Consider the following 26,828-nt stretch of genomic DNA (forward strand, 5'->3'; position numbering starts at 1 on the left):
GATGAAAGACAAAGCATTAGTGGATAGAGTTCTGCAGAAGGCTACTTCAAAGATAAGAACGTTATGTATATTATTCGCTTTTCTGGTAAAAATGGTGCTATGTACTAAAATTTTAACTGGCGGAATTTTCTAAGAGCATACTATTCCTGTAAATGAATTCAATTTGAATAAATAGTGTGAATGTAAATTCATTCAGAGTATGTGTATTTTCGGAGAAAACGTTTGTATTAAAAAAATATTATGAAAAACATCGCAAAATGAATTTCAAAAGGGCACCATTTTTACTGAGTTGATAAGGGTAAAACTATATGGATTGTTTTCAAAGACGATTTCCACACAAATAATACTAATACAGTCAACTCTTAGTCGATTGTCCGCGTACAAGAAATCGGAGGGCCAATTGGCTGTACTCCTCGGGAACAAATTTTAAAATCGTTTGTTGGGAGTTGGATTTTTAAGCGTTTGACAAGATGGGGTAGGGGGTTTTGGAACTCTTTCCGGAAAGGAAGCCAAATTTTCCAAATAGGCTACTTGAAAGATGTTGTCTTGGGTTTGAGTTGACTGTATGCTGAGTTTATTTTTCAATCCTTTAATTCTCAAGAATAAACCAGTTTTAATTTCTCCTTAAAATATTGGTGTTCGTTGTCACATAGCAAAGATATTGTCTTGATATTCTTCCAAATTCTCTGAACTAGCCTCTGGAAAAATACTGAAATTCAGTTAGGAGAATTAGCAAGTCATCAACTAGCAATACTGATAACCACAAAATATTGTCTTGATGTACCGCAAAATTCTCAAAACAAGCTTTTTTTACAATTACAATTTGAGTGTTTGACTCGAAGGGTCATTATATATTTGAACGTAATGAAAACGAATTTCGTTGTTTATGTGGAAATCGTCTCTTTAAACCTTGTATTTTAAGGTGGCACTGTAAGTAAGATGACATGCGCATGTAAGCGATTAGGAAAATGTGCGGAAAATCTCTCACGTTTGATCTTGATCATGAAAACTTATGGGAATATTTATTGTTTTTTTGATCAAAAGTTTATAAAAGCTTCGTTTCAATTGACACTTTTTTCAACATTAGCCTGCATAAGAATTTGCACTGAAAACTAAATTGGTTTACAAACTGCGCGAAACAAATACTGAAAATATTGATATTTCGTTAGTATTCTAAAATTTATTTTACCTTTTCTCTACAACATTTCATTGATAACTTATGGCGTTTTCTACCATTCATAAACTCTAACTGAAAAGTACCAAGTTTTTATATTTCTCAAATTTAATGGAACAGTATTTTGCCACCAAAATTCAATTTTACAATTAAATTTTCAAATATTATAACTGATCATTTTGTGTGTTTGTCGCAATGACATCTAAAATTAAAGTTTTGCTGTTTTGTTTGCGCGTATATGATCAAGAAACATCAATGTTTGCAACACCACATATATAAGCTCGAACTTTTTAACAATTGTAGGGGCAGTTTGACTGATATTTTTTATATTTTTTCAATAACAAAGCAATATTTTTCTTCGGGAAAATGGCGGTTTTAAATCTTGCGCTTTGGCGAAATTACAATATTCTTGCTCATATTTTGCAAAAAAACATTTAAAAGCCATGATGCAAACAAAACTTGACAACAAGATAGTGTCCTTTGACTTCTTTAATTCATTTTTCTGCCAACTATTAGTCATCTGTATTTCAAACAGTGCCACCTTAAAATATGATGTATCTCGTACGCTTGTTATTGACAAGAGAACATAACACGTGAAGGGTCTAATCTGAAACAAGTCAAACAAAAGTTAGATTTGCAGTAGACAAGGATTTTCCTAAGATGATTGGATTATTTTTCATACCAGATTTAATTTTCGGGGATAGGTTTTCATGTTTTTTTTTTTTTTTTTCAGTTTAGTTATTTAGATTGATGTAAGACAGGTAAGACCCCCTCAAATGTATATGTTCTCTTGGCCTGTTTTATGACTTTATAAAACCATTGTCTGGTTGAAGTTGTGTTAAGTCAGTCACACGGCCAATTCATTGCAAATTTGAGAAAAGTCAATACAAGTTGTGGACCACAAAAACGTAACTTTTTAACGGATAATGTTTCTTCTAATTTTTTTCACAAAAACTTAACCATGAACTACGATTACATGTGTAAAAATCAGAACTGTTTGTTTAATTTCAGACAAAAGTTCTTTTGTTTTCGTCGTAGGCAAATCAGTTGAACTTTCACAGCAATTTCATTAATTGTTTACTGTTAAAGCCAAAGTGCGATGATACGTGAATGAGCAACATTGATGTCTTGGTTACTTTCATCTTCATCGAAGAGTCGCCCACAAGTCAATAATTTGCCAGTTTTCCTTTACAAAACTGAAGAGCTTTCAAATTTCTATTCGATCTGGGTCAACAAACTTAAAACTGTCGGACTGCAGACATCACACTCGCTACTAAAAGTCATCCATTTTTCATTCAAATTTCCACTTTAAAATTGTTGTTTTGTTTTTGTTCTCTGGTTTTTTAAAAAAAAAACGATAATTTTTTCCTTTGGTGAAAGACAAAAGTGTGCCAATGGCAAACAATTTATTCAATTGCGTTTACGCTTTAAATATAGTTGTACACGAACTTCGGTTCAAATGTACACTTTTAATGAAAGCATTTTTTCCAAACATCCTTTAAAACATGCGCACAAAAATAATTTGTGAAATATTTCTTCAATCAAATTTTGTGTTTTTGAAACAAAATTTAGGAAAGAGACGTTTCAAAAATTCTAGCGTTTTTGTGGTCCGTTTCTGACATCTTCTAAAATTTTCAAATTGAAAACAACTTCAAATAATTTTATTGTTGTTTCGTCTTTAACCAGACTTTGGTTGTTACAACTATTATTCGTTATTGCAGTATTATTAAGTACAGTACTTGTTACAAAGGACAACAGAAAATTAAAATCATTCAATTGGTTTTGATTTGAGCAGCGTTGACCGTTATAAATTTACGAACTTGAACTATTCGACAGATTTACAAAATAATAAATGATTGTAAAATTGAATGAACCAAACAAAAAAGGAACAAAAGTTACGGCATTATTATCTTCGATCGTGCGGTTTAAACTTGGGATATATACAACAAATTTTCGTTTTATTTTCGCTTCCTATGCAACAAGTACTTAAAATGTTAACAGGGTGAAGTGGATAGCCAATAAACATTCTAAAATAAGTAAAAGACTTAAAAATTCTCGGTGAAGTTTTAATCTGCGCCAAATTTTTATGTTTATTTTGCTTTTCGTTCAATTTTTGAATAATTGTCAAAGTGGCAAAAATGGCTTTCCACTTTTCCTTGGTGACATTTATTGCTTTACACACCAACTCGTACAAGAAACTTTAAGATCATTATTTGTTTGGCGTTCGAATTTTTTTTGTTACTTGGGCCGCTTTACGAATCCAATTTCCAAAATTTCTGTACGAAATGGTGTGTAGATTTTTGGCGGGAAACTTTTCAAGTGTACCCCTGTCAAATTTTTCTTTGAAAAAGTTGCTAGGGGAAACGCTCTGCAAATTTGTTCAAATTTTCCCGCCAAAAGTCTTAGTATATAGAGGAATGAGAACTTGTGAACATTTTTTAATTAATTTTAAATGATTTTCTTTTAAGTAATGAGAAAGTTGTTAAGAGAATAAAAAAGAAGTTAGTGATATTTTTATTGTGTTTTTGAGTCATTGTTTTAATTTAATTAATAAAAGACAAAGAAAAGAGTCGAGTTTGAAAATATTTATTTTAATTGATAATATACAACAACTAATAGAAATACAATTAAAAAATACTTCTTGAAAATATTAAAAAACGGCGCAGGCGTATTTTGGGCTCCCGTATTTTTTAGTTTTTGGCGGGAAATCTAAAAATACATTTGACAAGAACTTGCAGAATAAAGTTTAATATTTTTTTTTTTAAAAAAAGGCGCATGCGTATTTTGAGCGCCCGTATTTTTTCTAAGTCTTTTGGCGGGAAAATTTAAAAATTTTGAACAGCGGTTACCTAGGACGAAAGCTTTTAGTTTCCAACAAGCATTGCACTGGTATTATCTAAATCTTTTGGCGGGTAAAATTAATTTGAAATAACTTCGTCAATTGGAAAATAAATGGCTTTGATCTTAAAACTGCAATATAATCATATGAAAAAGGTTGAGAATAACTCTGAGTATTTGCTTATGCTTGCCTGTCATTTTGAAATGACGAAAAATCGGTGAAAATATTAAGTATAGGAAAATTGCATCAGAACCTATCGCTTTACAAAGTGTATTTACTTTCTTGTGCAAGTTCCTGTGTGGTCTCTTGGTTTTCTCCTCTTAAAATCAATGTCTTGGGTTTGAAAGGCGTCCTGAAAAACAAAAATAATTTCAAATTAAACTTGTTGCCGTACTACACATTACAAAATATACACCGTAAATAAAATAGGTCATTACTATAACTGTTATTAGAAATGGTACGCAGTAAACGTTCTTCACAACAACAAACACAGATTTTCTTTATGGATCGGGCAAGAAGAGGAAAATGCGAGAAGACGAAACAAAAAACTCTCCAGAACTTGATATTTGTCGCTCTAATTTTACATACTTGGTGACATTTGTCATTTGTTTGCGCTCAAATGCAAATTAACGTCGACATAGTTCGAATGAAAAATTGCTTTGGTCAAAAAGCGGTATTTGAACTGCTTGTTTTGCCTCAAATTGTAACAAAATGTCAATGAATATACGCTTAAAAGGAACGGATAACTAAATGTGTGTATTCTACGCTACGGAGTATAAAATTCATCCAAAAAACAACTCGATTTAATTTCAGGCGCTGTCAAATCTCGAGCGTTTCGAATATGTTGATTATTTGTCACGTTGATGATAAAATTGGAATTACAAAAAAAAAAAGTCAATCAATTCAATTCCAAGCTGAAGGTTTAAAACAGAAAATTCCTAACATCACTCCCGTCCATTCAAAGCAATCATGAAGGTTTATTTCCCTCTGTTGTCTTAATATTTGGCAGTTTTGGGGGGTTATCAGTAGAGAACAAGACTTACAGTTACAGCTGGTTTCCATGTAATCACTAACTATCGGTCGAACACAGAACAATTGGGGAAAACTAAAATGGAGTCGAGCTTATATGATGTGCCATCTAGATATCAGTGAAAATATACGATCACTTCAGTATTTGCTGGCAATCTTTGCTGACGTCATTGTTTGCATTTTGCCTCATTAGCATACGACTGTGCGTAGCTATATATATAGAGAAGGCATCGTGCTATAAAAAAGTGACTTCAGATATTATTAGAAATTTTTGGCTCTTTGTTTGCAATATTCAAGGAGATAAAAGCTTTCAAAAACTGCGCCGCATACGAACATCGGCGGAGAAACTGGACACGGGGAGGCTCCGAAGATCCGAGTCTGAACAACGGGAATCAGCGAACAATGATATCCATGCCAGCGCCGGCACAGCGAGAACACAGAACTGACAAAGAAACACATCCCGAAATCGGTGTCGGCTCAGTCGTCGCAGTCGTGCAACCAAAACAACAATGAGCAGGGTCCGCACACCAAGAGAAAGACGGGAGAAGAAAAGGAACACACAAACAGGACCCCCCGAAGCGCACCCAGGGTCAGGGGACTGGTGTCCGTCGACAAACCATCAATCCATCAATCCTGAGAAATCACGCCCCCCGACATCCCCAAAATCGCCCAAAACAAACGAAAACAGAAAAGAGAACAAGCTGGACGAACGCAGCCAATGGTCAGTATCCAGCCCAACTTGGGTCAGTACACATCTCATCCGTGCAACAGTAATGGGAACAACCATCATGGTCACAGGTGCCGACAGAGCCGAAGAAGCAAAAAGGCGCACGCAGTGAAATCAGTCGTCAGCTCAATCGAAGATGGCGAAGAGAACAAGAAGAAAACATCTGAAACATCCAGAAATGCACCAGGGCACACACAACAGCCATGCAGACGGACACGCACCCCCACTGAGTGACAAGTGACTGTCCAGTGAACGTACGACCACGCCCAAGTCAAAGCAGAAGAAAAACCGCCCGAAAGCCTCAAGCCGAAGATAAGGGCCCAAATAACGTCGTGCGAGAAGGAAAAGAAGATGCCACGAAATCGACACAGAATGCACCATGCAGCACCACTGAAAGCAGGGAAAACGCAATCAAAGGCTGGAACCCACCCACGAGGAAAACAAAAACATGCAACCACAATTGGTGCACTGTGAGTAGCCGAATCAGCAAAAAGGATGCACACCCGAAGACAACACAAAACCTACTGGAAAACCCGGTCAAAGCGGAGAGCAGCCTAGGGCACCCAAATGAGTGCCAATGCCTGAAGGCAATGTCAAAATGCACGATGCGCAGACACAACAAACACCACCGGCAAATGCATGGCGCAGTGCCAAAGAACACCAAGAGATCTGCGGCCAAAAGCGAAGGGGCAACTCGCGACGACAAGTCAGCAACTGAAGTACACCTGCCGTCCAAGCCAACGTCGGAAGCTCCGTCGCCAAGTACAGAAGAACCGCAGAGACGAACTGATCAGTCGTCCACCGCCGGATCAGGGACACACACGCAGCACCCGTCGCAAGAAAAGGCCCGAACCAGGAGCGACACAACTGGCGTGAGAGACTCACAGTCGAAGATCATGCGAGGTCCGCGCGATCTCGGTGGGACTGGGAGAACCAGAATCCCAAGGCAAGGAGACTGTGCAAGGCACCCACTCATGCAACATCCTCGCTAACGGGAACCTGTCTCGACGTGTCTCTCAGCGGTGAACGGAACTCAGTCGACGTCATCCTGCCCATGCCCTGAGACTGACGTGCATGCCACAACAAGCACCTGAAGACGTGGACGACCGAGAGGAGAAATGAATATTCACTGTGCGCCGCGCAGCAGAACTCAAGTTCCACTCCAGACAAGAACCGCTCTATCTGCTCCCTCACAACATCGTCCAATGGCTGTCTCTGACCACCATATGCCAATATGTCACCTGCCGCCTGCGAACCCGCCCAGCCCTGAGATCGTTGCCAGCCGCGCGATCCGGTGTGATGGGTCAGCCTCGCACAGCCGACACATGCACAATGCACTCCCAAATAATGGAATCTCATCGTCACTCGGGTGAACTCTGCTCCTACCATGTAGCCTAGTGCGGAAGATTCCTGCCATCATAAGCCTCACGACGAATATGTCCCACAACGAGTGACGTCACTCAATATGGCGAGTATTGCGGTGCGTTCCGTTCGTGCTCCCAGAATCCCCGAATTGTGTCACCATGCATCTGCGTTGCAACGACATGTCCACAAGACGACAAAGTACGCACCACAGCAGCAAACAAGTTCAACACAGCAAGTCGCACAAAACAGCGAGATGGGAATGCGAGCCCGACTCAAGTACTGCCCTCGCATGGGCCCGAACTGTTGGGCCCCAACACAAGTACAGCAGACTGAATGACCGCGAACCCTGTCCCCCCCTCTCAATCCGGCCGAAGAGAGACACATCGACACACCGTAATGGGATCTCCGAACAAACGGGGAATGCATCGGAAGACCAGACAATGGGAACGAGCACAGACGTCACACCCCAGGGGGGAAAGAGAAGGAGACGACAACGGCACCACGGTCACGACGAGCAGGGAGGCGCAAAACAGAAAAGAGAGCGAGAAGGAAAATGAAGGCCGACGTAGGCACAGCCCCACACAACAGAGTAAAAGTCCGCAATGCGCACGGAAAACCAAAGACGCACTGAGAAGACTGCAATTCGCCGGCCGAGCGAAAGAGGAAAAAACCTGACAGAAGAAAAAAGGAGAAAAGCGGCGACTCATACGCAAATGTCACTCAGAGGAGGAAAACGTGACACCACATGAAATTCCACTAGGCAAAGAGCAAGAGGAAACAACGGAACGTAGAGAAGGTGCCACCAAAATAAGCAACTGATGTCTCTCATATTTGTGATTTGTACATAGTGACGTTACTGTTTGGCCCACACCGCCAAGCCAAAAGCGCCACAGTGCCGAAGTCCGAAAGACAAAACAAGGTCCGAAAACGCAAAAGAAAAATAAATAAACTTATTTGCAGCAAGCTGTGAGCAATTTTAAGTCCTGAAGGGATGTAATGACGAGAAAATTGACCGGCCAAAAAAACACCGACGCGAGTATTCTAAAACAAAAAAAAGGGAAGCAATGAAAAGCAATACTGAACTTTAAATTCTAGTAAAAAAAAGTGAACGAAAAAGAAAAACGTGCTCTCGACATGTAACTTTTCTGCTACTGACGAGAGAGTTAAATGTCAACAAGCGAGTTGTAACGCCGGGCACCTAAAATTAAGGGTCATAGGAAAGAAGTCGCTAAAATAATAACCAATGATTCACAGAGGAAACAAAAGAAGAAAGAGCCGCGGAAACACATCACAAATACTATGAAATGCTGACCATATTCACATCCTTGTCTAATGCACAGGTGTACACAGTAGCTAGCCGTTGTGCGAAGAGTTTTAGTCTCAAAGTTCTTACCGGAGCAAAGATATTGCATTTGCCTCCAGCCGGACGCCCCGGGGGGCACCCATAAATGGGCTAATGGGGATGTGCCGCTGGATGGGGTCGCATTTTCACGACTGGACTGACTATAATGGGGTCGTCATCAAGATATAGGGACTAGAATGGGGTCACACTTTCCGGGATGAGAGTACGAAAATCTGGCAAGTGTGAATGAACGGAAATACGCCGAAAAAAATGTACCGTATTATTGCTAATATGACAAACAGCTCCCAGAAAGGACTAAGTGGGTAAAAATATACCCAAAAGTGACTAAAATGGGGTCAAATTGGCAAAATAAGACTAAATGGGGTAGGGGTTCTGAGAGGCCAGCGGCACACCCACAAAAATTACCCAAGTACCCCCCCCCCCCGGGACTTGATCCGGGGTCTGGCGAACTAACCATAGGCCACCGCGCCCCCTAACGATCTGAAATGCGCTAAAACACTGGCGAAAAGGATAGATCTCTCAAAAACAAAGGGTTGAGCAAGTAACTCACAGATGAACTGTCAGTAAAAGTTTCTGAATAGTAAGTGAATGAATTACACCATCCGAAAATAAAAAAAATGGCAAAGCGCATCAGCGGGGTGTTCAGGTTAGGTGTATTTAAACATCTTATGACCAACTGCATAACAAGCGAAATAAACGTTAAAAGCCGACGTTTCGGCGTCACGTGACACCATCTCAAGGCAAAGTGAATAAATAATGCGATATCAGTCATAAACAAAACATAAAGTTCCAAGGGAACGAATTACTGTCAAAAGTGCATGTTCCCTATCAAATCAATAAGCTGCAAATATCCTTTCCTATGCGCAGGGTACTAAAACCAGTACACAGTAGAGCCTAACTTACAAAAAGAGGTTATGTATTTAAGAGCGGAATTCTCATCTTAGAATTTGCGGACAAAAAGGAAAATCGAATATTACGCCAAAAAGACCCTTTGGGTGAACTATTGAAAATATGTAAAACTTCCAGCGAGTTTTATTTTTTGAGAAAACGAGGAAAGTAATTCGAGCTCATGCTGTCTGAACGCCGAGGAAAACTAATAATTGACAGCAATTTCGTGGCATTTTCGATGCGCCGTTCTCAACTTCAGAAACTTGCCTTGAGTTCATTTTACATAGTATTTACCATCCCTAGTCTTCCTTTAAACAGAAAATCTTCCTAAATATGTAATTGTTGACAAATTTACCCCGTAAAAATTACATCGCAATTTAATTTACATACCGAATTTGACCTAACTTCAGAGGGCTAGAACACCAAGGGTATACGCTTCTATCGGTAAAACATGGTTCTTTGGAAAGCCCTATTCTTCCTCTATCATATCCAAAGCGTTAGTTTGGCCCGTGAAAAATGAGTGCGCAGCACGAAAAATAGACAGCATTTTTGACATGTTTCCGCCATAATTTCCTCTGCAGTCAACCGGGTAATGTCGAACTAAATTGTTAAAACGAATTAAATTTGTCTTATGCGTCGCCGTATCAGTTTCAATGAGTTTAATTTTTGCTACAAAACTCCAATATCTCAATTTTTAACAGAAAGGAACAGTTTTAATAAAAAATAAATAAACAACAAACAAGACATGCTCACCTTGCAATTGTGCCGCCGTTAATTTATGCGAGGGAAGAGAATTGTCGCGTATTTTTTTCATTTCCACTGAAGCGTTTCCTCCCACTTCTCAGTTTTTAAATAGAAGAATACCTTTTTACGATATACATCTATTTAGACGACATTCCTGACATTTACAAGAATCTTATCCACCAAAACGGCAAATTCTCTATTGCACTGTATGTGTTGTTTGACTTTACTCGTCACGCAAGAGAATTTATTGATATCATATTTCCAACACAAGTTGACGTGACGTAGGGACGGACCATTGAAATGACCGGTGGGGTGTTGACTTTTTCCAAAAAAACTGTTTCAAGAAAAAAGGGAAGTGACATAGTGCATAGTTAAAAAAAATAAGGTAAAGAAAGAACCAAAACGAGAAGTAGTTGTCATCTTTTAAAGGAGGAGTTTTATTTTTTAATTTTTAATTTTTTTTTTGAGGGGGGGGGGGGGTGGAGGGGTCGTATTAAACATTTGGATTTTGTGGGGGAACAGGGGAAGACGTTCTGATAAAGAAAGGGACAATATATTTAACAGGCATAATCAAATCCCTCCCCTTTAACCCCATCGGCAAACTAAACGGTCCCAGGAGCCCCCAAATGTCGCTGCAATGCTTGTGCCCTAGAATAAAATCCTCCAGACAAGTAGGCCAAAAATGTTTGCTCCCACCCTCCTCCAGCAAAGTACGGAACTTGATACAGTGTACGGGTTATTGGGCAATATATTTGCGTTGGCTCTTCGAGCTGGTGTCATTTAGATTTGCTACACCGCATTGAGTCCCAATAAGAACGAGAAAGCTGTCTGCGGTTGCAATCTTCTGTATCGGTTCTAGTCGCGGTGGTGTCTCGCAAAGTCAACCTTTCACGTAATATACGATCAGCCTTGCTTTCAGTTGTCTATATTTAATTGTACGTCCATTAGATAAATCTGTTGTTTTTCCGACTCAGGTTTTCTGCTGAATTTAGAATGAAAATATTCTTATGAACATTCTAATACTCGTTTATATCGTTTAACATTTCTGTTTAGTACGCAATGGGTATCTATTGATCATGTCAGTGCCGTAGCAAGGGTAAAATAAGGGAGGAGGGGCACGTGAGCGCCGGAGGCGCGAGCTGCTAGCGGTTCTGGGGGCATACCCCCCCCCCCCCCCCCCCGGCAGAAAATTTTGAAATCTAGAGGCTTGGAAATGGTATTTCCAGCATTTTCCAAGAGCTATTTGTGATTTACGCATATTTCGAATTCTTTACTTCCTACACTGTCTTAGCAAACCAATGCACATTGAAGAGAGTATAACACTATTAACGTCAATTACAAAATAGAAAACCGACTGTCTCTGTATCATGAAACCAGCAAATGTTTCACCTTTTAGAGTCATCATGGTAAGTTTGTAGTTATTTAAAAACTGTCTGAGTTGCCTAAGAACTTTTAATTAGCACGTATGTACGTTAAAAAATGAGAAGAAGTACAAATGTTATTGTTTCAAACCTCTCGGGAGATAAAATTTTATTTTTCAACATTTTATACAGGTCTGTTTTTACTTTTCGGGAAAAAAACTGGGGGGCACGTCCCCCTGGCCGGCCCCTCCCCTTGCTACGGCACTGCATGTACTGTTCATCGAACTATCGTGGGCATCGAACATTTTGGCTAGTGCAAATTTTTATCGTGTTATTGGATAGTAAAAGGTTTTGCCGTTTAGAGACGATCCGTTCCATTATTACAAATTCAACACAAAATTTTCTTCAAAATCTCAGCCCAGATTTTTAAAATTTTTAAAACGCACCACTAAAAAAAAATAAACCAATAACTACAAAAATCGAAAAGGAAAATCCAGTACCACATATACTTCACCCGTTTAGATATATTTCTATTTTTTACCGTATCTCAATTAAGCACCCCCGGCGAAGATGATTGGTGGACCCGGCGTTTATGAGCGGTCCGGGCCGAGCGTTATCGAAGGCATCTGACGAGACAAGGGACAAAAAGGCTTCTCCCCGAAACTTCCTGGGCATTATTTTCAAACGGAAAGATGCAACAGAAGAAAAAGCGGTTCTCACAAAGAGATAAAGGTTAGGAAATAAGCAAACGCCCGAACGTGATTCACGCCGTGCGACAGTGCCACCAAGCACCACGAACGCCCCCGGCGTTTATTAAAAAATAAGCAATTTTGACCCGGCTTTTATACGAGGCCGGCGTTTAATCGAGGTCCGGCGTTTAATCGAGAAAATACAGTAATTTAAACCATGCGGCGGCTGAAATTTTATCCGCCAAACGTAAACCGGACGACCATTGCTAATTTCTATTGCTTGTAGCTGACCAAGAACCCTGGTGAACACTTTGGGAGTAGCACGAAAAAATGCGATTAACGAGAATAAAGGCGAGCGGAAAAAGTTGCGAGGGTCTTCTGGAGGCGAAGTAGCGGAAAATTTATTCATTCTCCCTGTCTATCAGAACAACCCAAAACTCTTTCTTTTCTATTTATTTTTACACACAATTAAATTAATTTTTTTTACTTATTTATTTATTATATATTCATTTATTTATTTTTTGCGCTGCTCCAAAACTAATACCTGAACTATAAACCGACTGCCTGAAGCTATATCAGGCCCGCGAGATCAGGCTACGGCTTGTTTGGCGGACAAAATTTTACCAGGTCTGTAAGAAGAACAGTGGACGTCTATATCTATCACATATAGCAAATAGATTAATTTAATAATTTTCCGCTAAGTTGCACCTTTCATGACGCCTTAACTATAGTAAAAATAGCCCCCAGTATACATTGTGGTCACGCGGACGCAGAGTTTTACCTGTTTGTGACCTATTAGTGACCATTAGCTGGAAGGGGGGTAGTGGGCCTACTTGTCTGCAGGATTATATTCCAGGGCACAAGCATCATGACGTTCATTTTTGCCTAAAGATACAGGCCCGTAACGCAGTAAGATTTTTTCGCAAGAATTATTATAAATATCATAACTAAATTCATTTCTCTGTCAGTTGTTTTCTGTATTAAGCGACATTTGGGGGCTCCTGGGACCATTCAGTTTGAATGGGGTTGAGTGGGAGGGATTTGATTATCCTGTTGAATGTATCTCCCCTCTCTTTATCAGAACGTTTTTCCCCTGTTCACCCCACAAATCCAAAATTTCTAATACGAAACCTTCTCCCACCCCCAAACTCCTCCGCTAAAAGATGACAACTACTACTCGTTTTGGTTCTTTCTTTGCATTATTTGTTTTTTCAACAATGCACTATGTCACATTTTTTGAAAAGTTTTTTTTTTGGAAAAAGTCAACACCCCACCGGATATTTCAATGGTCCGTCCCTACGTCACGTCAATGTGTTGGAAAAAATAATAAATTCTCTTGTGACAGTATAGTCAAACAGCAATAGCACGATTGCCGTTTTGGTGAATAAGATTTTAAATGTCAGGAAGTCGTTAAATTGAGATGTATATCGTAAAAAGGGTACATTTAAAAATGAGAAGTGGAAGGAAACGCTCAGACAATCTCGTCCCTAGCATAAATTAACGGCGGCACAAGAAGGTGAGCATGTCTTGTTTGTTGCTTTATTTATTTTTTTTATTAAAACTGTTCCTTTCTGTTAAAAATTAATATGTATTTTGTAGCAAAAAATTAAACTCATTGAAACTGATAACGGCGAAGCAAAGACCAAATTAATCGTTTTAACAATTATTCGACATACCCGGGACGCAGAACGGAAATAGGCGAAAACATGTCAAAAATGCCTGTCTATTTTTCGTGCTAGCGCACTCACTTTTCACGGGCCAAACTAACGCTTTGGATATGATAAGAAGGAAGAATAGGGCTTTCCAAAGAACCCATGTTTTACCGATAGAAGCGTATACCCTTGGTGTTCTAGCCCTCTAAAGTTAGGTCAAACGGTATGTAAATTAAATGCGATCGATAGAATTTTTAACGGGGTAAAAATGTCAACAAACAATCAGGAAGATTTTCTGTTTAAAAGGAAGACCTAGGGATGGTTAAATACTCATGTAAAAATGAACAAGCAAGTTTCTGAAGTTGAGAACGAGCGCATCGAAAATGCCACGAAGTTGCTGTCAATTAATTAGTTTTCCTCGGCGCAGACAGATGAGCCGAATTAATCCCGTTTTCTCAAAAAATAAACGGACAATTCAAAAATAGTTCACCCAAAGGGTCTTTAGGCGTAATAAAAAAAATTGATTTTAACCTTTTTGTCCGAAAATTCTAAAAAGATAGAGAATTCCGTCTAAGCAGCCGGGAGAGGAAATTGCTCATGACTAGCCAAAGCTCGAACCCGAACCGCCGATCGGAGTAGGCGACTAAATAGGCACTGCACCATTGCCACTGGTCGACCACGATCTGAAATGCCCAAGTACTGCAAAAGGATGGAAATCCAAAAAAAAAATTGAAAGGCGAGAAGAAAAAGAGCACCGAAATGCCAATCCAGAAAGGGACAGAATGAAAAATACACGAATCCGAATGAGAAATGAAATGGAAGCGCATCAGCGGGGGGGCATTGTAGGCGAAAAGACTATGACAACAAAAACAAAGTCAAGAGCAAAAAAAACATGACCGACTGAATGCGAAAAGTGCAATGCCCATCAAATAGACAATATCAAGCTGAAATGGGAAGAAAAGAGAAGGCTCGCAAGATCTGCATGGAACAAACAATCACGCTCCGTGAGTAGAGCGTGGGAAAAGACAGCAATTCTCGATCGCAGTCGTTCTCGTCCCGCGGCAACCAACAAAGCAGTGCAACTGCAAGGAAAAACAGTCATCCACACGTTTGGCGGGAAAAAGTGTTCGTGTCCACTATGTAGGGCGCAGGACCCGCAAAAATCATTAGCAAATTCTGTGGAGTGGCAAAGCAATCACTACAGAAATCGACCCAAAATAAAGGAACCCAGGGAGATGGAAACATCATGATGTCCACGAGAGATGACCGGTCGGAGACAAGCCCAAAGTAACGAAGAAATGGATGCAAGCAGCAGCAAGCGCACAAAAAATGAAAAGCCTAGTGAAATCGAACTGTCCCACAGAAGAAACGAAAAAACGCACAAGAAGGCAGAGAGAAAAAGGAAAAACAAACATGCGCAGAGAAGGAAAAGCCAGAGAAAAGAGACACAAGAGTCCCGGAATCAACTCGAAACATCGGCGGAGAAAACTGGACACAAAAGAGGGAGGCGAAGACCTCCGAGTCGAACAACAAGGTGCAAAAGCGGAATCAAATGATAATTCGCAGTAGGCACGGATGGAGAGAGAACAAACCGGAAACGACAAGAACTCGAGAAAAAAACCAGAAACGTCGCAGTCGTCGCAGTTGGAACAAAAAATACAACATAATGATAAGGGTCCTGGGACCAAGGCCACGAAAATGGCGGACCACTGACAGCGAAACCGACGAACCCGGAAGAGACCGTGCATCGATCACGAACATTGTCTCAATGGGTGCTCGAACCACCAATGCGAACAGAACAACAGCGCGCGAAAAACCTAAAGCCGAAAACACTCTGCAGCGAGTTCGATCTCGGTGTTGGACTGGGCCAACCAGAAGTCGAATCGATGGGGAGACGACGGAAACAAATCGTGCACGAAAGCATGTTGGGCGGATCGCACGGAAAAAATCACACGCTCAATCGAAAAATAGTGAGCACACAGCTGGGAAATGGTGAGCAGCCATCAGCAAGTAAACACAGTAAGAAAACGCACGCCAGAAACAAACAAGAGCGAGTACCGAAGCGGCAGAAAGAAAGAAAAGTAGTGGAAATGAAAAGCCTGACAGAGGGAGAATCGCCAACGTCGCAAAAATGAAGAAAAAAAAGTCTCAGTCTCTACGCGCACGGATCAAATACCTCAATGAGTGGGAAAAAAAACAGTCACGAGATGACTGAATCCTGGCTGTGTGACGACACATGTGACGGAAAACGCCCAAAAAAAAAGAAAAACTCAAACAGAAGCGTGGGGCGCGATTGGCACCAAACTCCGATATCCTCGCTATCACCCGAGCAACAAGAGTAGAGGGGACGAAAACCGGACACAAGGAAAAACAAAGCGGCCTCGATGTGAGCAACCGTACGGACATACCCGACACACAAAACAAGATGGGGCAGACGAACTCTACTCTGGCGACGACTCGATGCAGTCCGAAAGAAGAAGATGACGCTTGGTCTCCCCACTACATGGAGCAACTGGGCAAAAACGACTCGATCGAACGAAAAAACAGTCAAAAGTCACCCTCGGGCAATATCTCACTGTTGAGAATCAAAACAACGAACCGAAGTGGAGCGGCAGTGGTGGAAAAACCCGCCGCCGAAGCTCGGTCATGAAAATCCACCACAGCAACCCATTGTGAAAGGAAATAGTGGCAGGACCGCACAGAGCAGACAGTGTCAGAGTCGACACCTGGAACCCGACTTCGGGATGGAGGAGCAGTCAAGACCAGGACATCAATCATCAGGGAGACGAAAGCAACAAAAGAGAAGACAATGGCACGAACAGACGAGAAGAGAAAAAAAAAACAGCAAGCACATCTCAGATCAAAAAAAGAAAAAGAGAGAGAGAGAGAGAGAGAGAGAGAGAGAGAGAGAGAGGGAGAGGGAGAGAGAGAGAGAGAGAGAGAGAGAGAGAGAGAGAGAGAGAGAGAGAGAGAGAGAGAGAGAGAGAGAGAGAGAGAGAGAGAGTAGAGAGAGAGAGAGAAGAGTAGAAAGTCTAAAGAAGCAGTCACAACAAACGGTGGCACAAAAAAAACAATCAAAAAGCAACAGAAAATGAACCAAAGAAGACAAAGAAGAAAAAAAAAGACACAACAAAAGTGCGTGAACGCGACAGGAGAAAAGTCAGCCCCCAAGAGCTCTCCGTTTGGGTGGGAGCAAGTCAAAATACATGGCCAGTGTCACTGTGATCGGAAAAGATCACTGTCCCATCAAAACATCAGAATCGAATGATCATGAAGCCAAAACGATAGGGGAAAGAAAGTGTAATGATCAAAATGCCGATAGGGGAGCCCCACACTCAATCCAACAGAAATAATGACAAAATGAGTGAAGAGTACAAGCGATCAGTGTACCCAAAATGCAACCAAGAAAAAGTCGGCAGCAGCCAGAAAGAACGTCAACATGAAGGTCCCAGTACAAGGACATGGAAGGTAATCCCAAAGTTCAGCACTCCCAATCCAAGCACTGGAGGAGGAGCAGGCGAGTAGTTCGCATGCAGTAGCATTTCCCACGTTTGACAAATAAAGACATCCTATGTTGGCGCCCAGCCCAAGGCAACTGGAGCGCCGTGCAGAGTCCCAACAGGTACACAAAGTGATATCATCGGCAATCGAGATCCGTGGAACAACAGCTAACGTTCACCATCAGAGAGAAAAAAGTGGCCCAAGGACACCCTGGCACTCCTCTGAAAAACATAATCAGTATCTTCCATCCACAACGACCCTGTTGCGGTGCCAAGGAAGCAGATCCAATGATGAAATGGAAACATAGTAGCAACTTCGCAGACAATTGTGAGAGACAGTGTCAAAAGCACAAAGTCAAATGACAGAACCGAACAAAGTCACATCATCATCAGCCACCGAGCCAAATGTTGACACAAAGCGCCATGTGGTATGCAATGTAAAGCAAACGATCCAAAATACAGACAGCCGAACGTCCAGTTGAGACAGCCCCAAACAATCCAGAAAGTGTGAGGGAAGGTCAAGCGGCACACGAAGACAGTGGAGACAGAATGGGAAGTGGAGCTCAGGAAGAGGAACGACGCGGAACGACGCGTGAACCCGATCAACAATCCGGTAGGTTTCCCGGCTCGAACACCAAGGTCCTTTCCAGGGTTCACCACGAAGGCCAAAACTCCGCCAGAGAAAGGATCAAGAGCAGGAGAAAGCGAAAAAAGAAGGCAGAGAAAAACGAAAGGAAAAGGAGCAGAAAAAACGAACAGGTCAGCCAAGAAGTCCCAATTGCCTAGCGCAGCGCAAACGAAATATGTACAGCCCAAGAAAAAAAGGCTTCAGCAAAGGTAGAACAATTTTCGGATGGCAAAAGCGCTAATGAGCCTAACATTCTTTGTAGTTTTCCAGCGAACTTGCGTAGCAGTAAAAGCATTTTATACAACGTGCTCAAATTTATAGCGAAACTTAATCATACCGTATTCTTTCAGTATCCAGAGTTGATTTTTTTTGTGGCTCGATCAGAAAGTGCGGTACTATTGCAAATAAGGCAAATATTGTAAACAGAGAGTTCCCTATTAACACCCCATACTTTACGCCTTTCAGGGCCGTAGCCAGACTTAAGGCATAGACGAGGCAAGATCTTGCTAGGGGGATCTGGGATTATGCCCACAGAAAATTTTAAAATCTAAAAGCTCTGATACGGCTTTTTTCAACATTTTTACAAGGTATTTCTTAAGAAAAATCAATCTTGTTCAACTGAGGATTATTTTCCCAACTAAACGTATTTTGTTTTTCATTTTGCGTTAAAATCTAGAAGAGACAAGTGTTTCGTCTTGCCTCTTGCTAGTTACGGCCCTGCCTTTCAGGCGCGAAATGTATGAAAATGTGTGGTTTGCAGTCATGGCACGTTGTGATATCAAGGGTCCCGCAAACTAAACCTGCTTGGAAATCTCATGAAACCAAAATATACTATTGCTGGTTTTCACTGTCACGCAATCAAAAAATAAATTCGAAACCATTCAACTACAGAAGCTACGAATTTCAAATATTATAGACGATAAATAGATAAACAATTTCTCCAAGTTTCAGGTCTGTGCGGTGTACCGTTCGCGAGTTATTTGCCGAACCTTTCCACGCAAATTTATAAAGCTTAGTATGGAGATGCCATAACTGTGTCCTTCCAAGGGACACAAATATGGCCGCCGTGATGTCAGAGAAACAATCTAGAACTCAATTCTGTTTACAACAGCGGCAATCTTTGGCTCTTGAGCTAGTACAGTTTCACATAAACACCACTTAGTATATCTGAAATGTTCGATCTGCTGAAAATTAAAAGGAAAGGCCTTTTTCAAACATAACAGCTTTGTCACGGCACTCAGCTTGATGTCACATACGACGGAGAACTCAAATATTCAAAATACTTTGTTTAAAAAACGAATGACACTATCGATCTGGAAATTTGCAAAAATATGTATTTTCAGTTTATCTTACGTCTAATGACAACGAAAATTTAGTAGGCCTAGTGAATTTTGATTTAAGAATTTTATGACGTAACATGAAAACCAAGAATTGACAAAAATATGACATTACTTGCTAACGTTTTAACGGAATCAACAGAGTACTCGCAGCAAAATAAAATCATATTTACGAATCAGACACGTTCGTAGAAAATACGAGGGTTGCTTGCCAGCTGTTTACGCTTTGATGATTGACTCGACAACTGGACGTAAAAATGGCCAGGCCTGGCCTCTTTTCAATGTCTACCAAACTTCTTTTTTAAGGCATTGCAACCAATGAATTTGTCAAGAAATGTTTAACGTCACAAAGTGAAAAAGGATTGAACGGAAATATTTGCCTTTTACCGTTAGATATCACGAGTTACTAAATTTATCCTCCTCTGACATATAATGGGTAGTTTTCACACTATCACTAGAAGTGTTTTACGTAATGTTCAATAAATGAGCAGCAGTGTTTTATCAAGTTTAAAACACGAGGCGCAGCCGAGTGTTTTAGACTTGATAAAACACGAACTGCGAATTTATTGAACGGCTTAAAAATCTTCTGATGTAGATCAACTCATTTTTGCACTATTATTTAGATTTGGGGTTATTTTGGCCTAGAAAATTGGACGTAAAGTTTAGCCGTGTCTCAGTTATCAGATATAGACACTCGTTAAACATTTATTTCTTTTGTATTTTCTTTATATGAATTTTTAATGAGTTTTTTAACATTCCTTTAACTTACAACGATGAATTTAATTGCAAGCATTGCGTTACTGAAATAAAGCAAGGTTGGCGCAGCTTTATCGCTACGGGAAAAGAAAAATAGCTCAATTATCATTTGTCTTTATATCCTGTTATATTCATTGTGATTTGAACGTTTATTTTCAAAATGTTTCTCAGGCGCGTAGGAGGGGGGTTCGAGGGGTTCGAACGAACCCCCTTTGGAGGTCAATAATGGAGGACCGAAAACACAAACTGTTGATTTTCAGCTTTTAGCAAATAGTGGGGGAATGGAAAACAAACTTTGAGAGTTGCAGCTTTTAAATTACCCTGCACGAAAACGCTAAAAGTATCGGGAAAGTATTAAATTGTTAGGAGAATGGATCTTAGTGCCCTAGTATTATATGTAGTCAAAATAATCCCATTGCTGAAAAAGTATTTCCTTAAAGTGCTACTACGATCAAATTTTCGATTTCCATATTTTTACATTTTCGTGTACAATAAGACTTTCTTACTCACCTTGCCAAATTTCAATCCATTACGAACATCAGAAGTCGTTGTATTATAACATTTATTCCAGAGAATTTACGGCCGCCATTAATCAACCTTGTTCCAAGGCTTGGTTGCGAATATGGAGAAAATGACGTCAAAGGATAAAATACCTCACGGGTTGAAATTAGAATAACAATCAGCATAGAAAATTGCACGAAAAACAAGCCAAAAGTTTTTGTTGCTTTTCGCGTGATTTTCAATACATATTGTTATTATAATTTCAACCCGTGAGGTATTTTAGCCTTTGACGTCATTTTCTCCCTATTCGCAACCAAGCCTTGGAACAAGGTTGTTTAATGGCGGCCATAAAATATCGGAAATAAACGTTAAAACAAAACGACTTCTGATGTTCGTAATGGATTGCCGAAAATTTGCAAGGTGAGTAAGAAAGTCTTATTGTACACGAAAATGTAAAAATATGGAAATCGAAAATTTGATCGTAGTAGCACTTTAACAGGCGTCCGGGATTTGATAAATGGAGTATCAATAAACAAAATGCGGGGATTACAATTTCGGGGGACCCAGGTGATACGTGCATTCATAGTTAGTACTAACTATGGTGTATTTAGTGCATATTGACGATTTGACGCCGCTTTTAGTACATTGAAGGTGGAGCCGGGGTGGGGGCTTAACCTTTGCAGCACACATCAAGCTTTTGTAAAACGTTTAGTGTACTAAGCCGGTATGTATGTATGAATGTATCAAGTTAACAAAACGCCGGAAATATTGTTGTTATGACTAAAAATACCTGTTATTTTACACTCCATCGAGTTTGAAATATTGACGTACACAATGCTGAAAATAGCATTTCCGGGCCTCTAGATTCAAAATATTCTGGGGGGACATGCCCCCAGATCCCCCTAGAGGTTCGCGCCTTCGGCGCTCGTATTAAATAACCCCCTTAATAAATATTCCTGTCAATACGAACACCCTTACAAAAACTTCAGCTACGCGCCTGTTTCTAAGGTTTAAACAATGGAGTGCCCAGCTGCATAAATTTTCGTACAACTAAGGATAGGTGTAGGCCTCATTGACATTTAACATCAAAGATAATTGTTACAAATCTTGGGTGATTTTTGAAGTTCTTTGCAAAGGCTGATGAATGTCGTGTTTTTAGTTCACACAGTTTCTGTGCCTTTTTGTCCCCAAGCAGAAAAATAAGCCCTTGACTATCAAAAAACATGCCATTTTGTACAGAAAAAATAATCACCCTACTATACTTGGGACAGAAGTATTTCACACCCCTCTACCCCTATCGACCTTACTCTATTACCAAAAAGGGTGTACAACCTGAATGTTCGTTCAAGAGCAAAACTGGAAAATTCAAATTTTCGGATAATTATAGGGCAGAAGAAAAAGGTCATCCATGCTGCCGCGGTAAAAGCAGTTTTTTTTCTTAACCCTGAGAGAAGTGATTCTGAGGCCCGCTTCGAAAATATGTAATTTCAAAAACGTTAAAAATTTAGTGACTTCTCCCAAGGTTTAACTGTGTAAATTTCGACGGTAGCGACTCGCGTTTAACAATGTTGACGTTTGCAAGGCAACATTTTTTATTTTTTTTAGGTAAAATTGTTTGTTTAGTCAAGTTTATTTAATGATAATAGAATGAAAATAATTTTCTCGTTATTAATTGCCTCAGGATTGTAATTGTAATTCATTTCTCCATAAGGAACTTAAATTTTACCGTTTTTTCCCGAAGGCCCAAAAACTACCGGTATGAATAGGAATTAAGCTTCGTTCAGCGTCGACTTTGTGACGTCACACATACACAGACAAGAACATATGTATTGTCCCTTGTTTTAGATCTATCTCTGTGAATCACGAAGAAACTTTAGGAGTTACAAATTTCATTCGATGCACGTCTTTCAAGTACTGAGAGAAATGATTCCAAACTTGCTCTGATCACGAAAGAAATTTGTTGTGGATTCGACAAGTGAATTTGGGGATACCAACAGCGCTAGTGATCGAATGGAAACCAGCTTCTCTAAAGTGCTAAAAGGTGGACCTAATAAATATACTAACCTGTGTCCATCTTGCCTACAAACTTCAATTGTCCATTCATCCAACACTGTTCACACTCTATGCACATCGCTCGCCTAGAAAAGAGAGATAAGCTGAACATTAATAATCTATAGCTTAAAATTAAACTGAAAACTTTTATTTGACCTTGGAATGATCAGTGATCTAATATATTTTTGCCAAAAAAAATGGTGATCCACGATAGAATTCTCCCATCCATGCGGTTCCACTGAATATGTAGGTCAACGGTTAGGAGAATTTAGGACTTCCAGGTGTTCAGGAAAGGTATTTGTGTCCACTGTTGGTACATGCTTTTTTGAAGTTGACAATTTGGATCGTTAAGTAGAGGCAAAACGTCTTTTAGAATTTTGTTAATTTTTTTTTCTGTTATATCAGTTATGGTTTAACCGTTGTTATAGTAATAAATTCCCACTGGGAGCACCCACTCCCAAACGCCCCAGGTTGGGATAAGATATGGGAAGAGGCGAGCCCAGAGGCGGAAAGGAGCGGGAGCTAAAACACAAAGGTAGGCCATCGCTGTGGGGAGGAGGGTGGGGCGACGATCTGATGTCCTGCGTCCGTTTAAGCGAAGAGAGGGGAAAACATGATAAAACAGGCCTATTTTTACTAATTTAGCCAAACATTATGCACAGTAGACTCCCTAGAGTATATACAGAAGCAGGGAAGTAAAATGATATCCCAAAAGAAATAGGGGCGTTTGTGTTTGAGGGCTCCCAGTGAGAATAGTTGAAAGATAAACGTTTTGTCGCGTTTACCGTCCGCCTCATGAGGTAGAGTAGAGACCTGCCAGTTAAAAGGCTAAGCCTTTGTATTAATTTAAGATTATTTAGACCGCCAAATGTTAGTTCACATAATGGAGTGTACTGTGGACGCACACGTGCAAGTTGGTATCGTAAAGAAAGAGGGGGGGGGGGGGGGTACCTCGTACCTCATCTAACGTCTGTCAGTTTTATCAGTTACAATTTTGGTCATTTTCCAGTTAAAGTCCAGAAAAGCTTTAGGAAAGCTGCATTATCTCTAAGTACAGTAGCACTTAAGGTTCTGCTAGGTCACTCATTAAATATTATGGTCATCATGCTGGTGTATCAATCATCATTTTGCTTTATAATAGTGCACGACAAAACAGCTTAAGCACCCCCTGGATGTTTTTTTTTTTGCAGATTTGAAGATAATTCGCTTTGGACAGACCATTAGAAATAACCGGTGGGGGGTGACTTTTCCCAAAAAAATTCCTGCAAGGGAAATTTGACTAAAACAAATTTCTGCAAGCGGTTGACCCTTAAAAAGATATTCGTGTAACGGAGAAAAAAATTCTTGCGGACAATTAGGACTAAAAAAAATTCCTGCACCAAAACTTCCCCCCTGCAGTAATTTCTAATGCTCCGTCCCTAATATGATGAAATCTTTCAGTACCCGTTCATTCCTCTCTTGCGAAAATTTTTATATTTCAACTATGTGTCCACGATTATTGACATTGTCATGACAACCGCAAAATTACATGCAAGTTTAAAATGATAAAATAAAACAACGCTGTCGAAAAAATTTGGGCAAACATAAATGTCAAAACACAGAATCGTGGACATAATTATGGTGAACAGCTACGGAATGTTTTAACATCCTGGAGTTGAGCCCTTTTCAAAATCATAGGGGACGACATCACCCCCTCCCCCCTTTTGCAACCCCTGTACCGCCTGTAGTGAAAACAAAACTGACTGATTGGAACTTAAACATGTAGTGAAATGAATAATAAAACTGCTAAGTAATCCGCGGAAATATATAAATAAATTAGTACCCATTTTAATAACGTTAACTCACTCACCTGTCTAGAAACACTATTCACTTGGGCCAGGCTTTCCATGTTCCAAAATTGCTTTCTTCTTTGATCAATCATTCTGCCATTACAATTGTCCTGGATACAGATAAAGAAAATAAGTTGAACAACTTTTAACTCAATTTATAATATTAGTTACACACTGTTTAAAAGATTTCGATAGGCGTGCTTCAGTCCCTTCAGTAGATGTGTTTATTTTTCCGCGAGGAAACCTTCTCTGTCTCCTAAATAAAAAAGTTGTGTGTACATGTAAGAACAACAAGAAAACACTGACGCACGCGCACGGTACGTCTTCTTGGTCCTGGGACACTGAACTCAAAAGCCGTCGGCAGATCGTTGGTTCGTTCAATTATCACATTGTACAGCTTCGACGTTTAAAGTAACAAACCCCAGACTAAAATTAAACTACAACTAAACCAATATTTACACTTAGACACTCAGTACACTAGCGATATAAAACGGCAAAATAATCTAGACTTACCGAGAATATTGATAGAACCCTTTGATGTTTCTCCGACCTTTCTCAACAGTTTCCACTTCAGAGGAAGGGATTTTTCAAAAGTGCAGCTCCGTAGGCCACGTAGAATCAATTACCCGCTCCAGTAACATTGATTTGAAGATATTATTCGTCCTCAAAGCCATCGAAGCTTCTTTCTTAGTTTCCTCGTGCAAAGGTGAGGTTAAAAATGAATATTAATGAATTTTTTGGCACGAATTTGAAATTCAATAGCCCAGTTTAAATATTTAAATTCTACTTGGGGAGCCACCGAAGCAATAAGTCTAGTTCGTTACATAGATATTTGCGAAAATGCTACGAACACTATCAAAAGATTCTTACTTTATGCAGTTTTATTTTAATTTTCTGACATTTGGATAGCCTAAAATATTTTCATGAATTTATTCCGATATTTCTTTCAATCTTCTTTCCGTCCGGCCCGTCGTCTCCGCTTTTTGACTTGTGGAAGTAGAAAAGAGAAGAGGGCAGGTCCGAAGGATGGGTTAGAAATTTCATTCTCGATGAATGATAAACAATATTTAACGCTTATATAAATGATTTTTTTTTTGGTAAAAAAGCAAAGCACGATAGCCTGGAACCGAGAGCATCCGGGCGAGTTAAAGCAAAAGCACGATAGCCTGGAACCGAGAGTATCCGTGCGAGTACTTATGGGATTGTTTTTATGGAACAGGTACATGAACATCAGAATTTGCAGAATAACAAGGGTGAAAACCTTTTGCTGCATTGAAATAAACTTTCTTATATTGCAATCTCCTGTTGTTGTTTTTTTTTTCGCGCGGGAGTACTGGAACACATACATACATACATAAACTTTATTCAAGTGTCAATGGTATTTAGCTAAAGAGCTAATTGGGGACACTAAAATAAATATACAAATATAAAAATACTAATATTATATAATATTATATAAATAGATATAAAATATAAAAACACTAGTCTTCTTTCTTTAGTTTCACGTTTTTAGCTTAGTTTTGTTCCAGTACTCCAACTACTAGTTCGTTGTCTTCTCTTTACTTTTAACCTTGAAATCACCTCAAGGAAACGCAGAGAATAACAAAGGAAGCATCGCACGGTAAAAGCATCTGTGAGCGTAGAAGGTAACGCACGGGAAAAATGTACGGGTAACGCACAACCAACGCTTGGAGGGTACGAAACGCGCAAGGAACTCTGCGACGAGAACACGACACGCGAGAGAAAGCAAGAGGTAACAGCAAGGAAACGCGCAGAGAAAGTCATAGGAACGCCCGAATGAATTCAGGAAGTGCACTGGGAAAGCACGAAGATACGCAGTGGGGGGGGGGATGAACGAAGGAACGCACAGGAAGCGCTCAAGAGGATGCTGACACACGCAGGAGGCAAAGCAGTAGGGACACACAAGGGGGCACACGGGGAATTGCAAAGGGGAAGTTAAGGGGAACTTACGGGGAGCGCATGGGTAGACGGTACGGAGACGAGGGAGCGTATAATGCAATGTAAGAATTAGCGTTCAGTAACCCTCAGGAAGCGTAGGGAGAACGTAAGGTAGCACACGAAGAGACGAAAAAAGGAACTTGTGGGAGAATGCACAAGGGAACGCACAAGGGTTGAGCGTCGCCAACGGTTAGCTGTAACCCAGGGGTTGGTGTAAGCCAAGGTTGGATCGCACGGCTCGCACAAGGAAAGCGTGGCGAACGCAAGAAGAAATAGACGCGGCCGGGCAAAGGACGCAAAATCATTAAAAGAGAAATGAAAATTAGTAGGTTGAAATTGTTTGATAGGCTCATCCACAAACGAGATCGAAACAGGGTCTGCGTCAACAACGCCGACATGGGTAAAGTGGGGCGAGAACATGGCGACAATCAATGG

This window comes from Oculina patagonica, chromosome 12 (assembly GCF_052425735.1).
Source record: "Oculina patagonica isolate OP01 chromosome 12, crgOcupat, whole genome shotgun sequence".
In the NCBI taxonomy this organism is placed as follows: Eukaryota; Metazoa; Cnidaria; class Anthozoa; order Scleractinia; family Oculinidae; genus Oculina; species Oculina patagonica.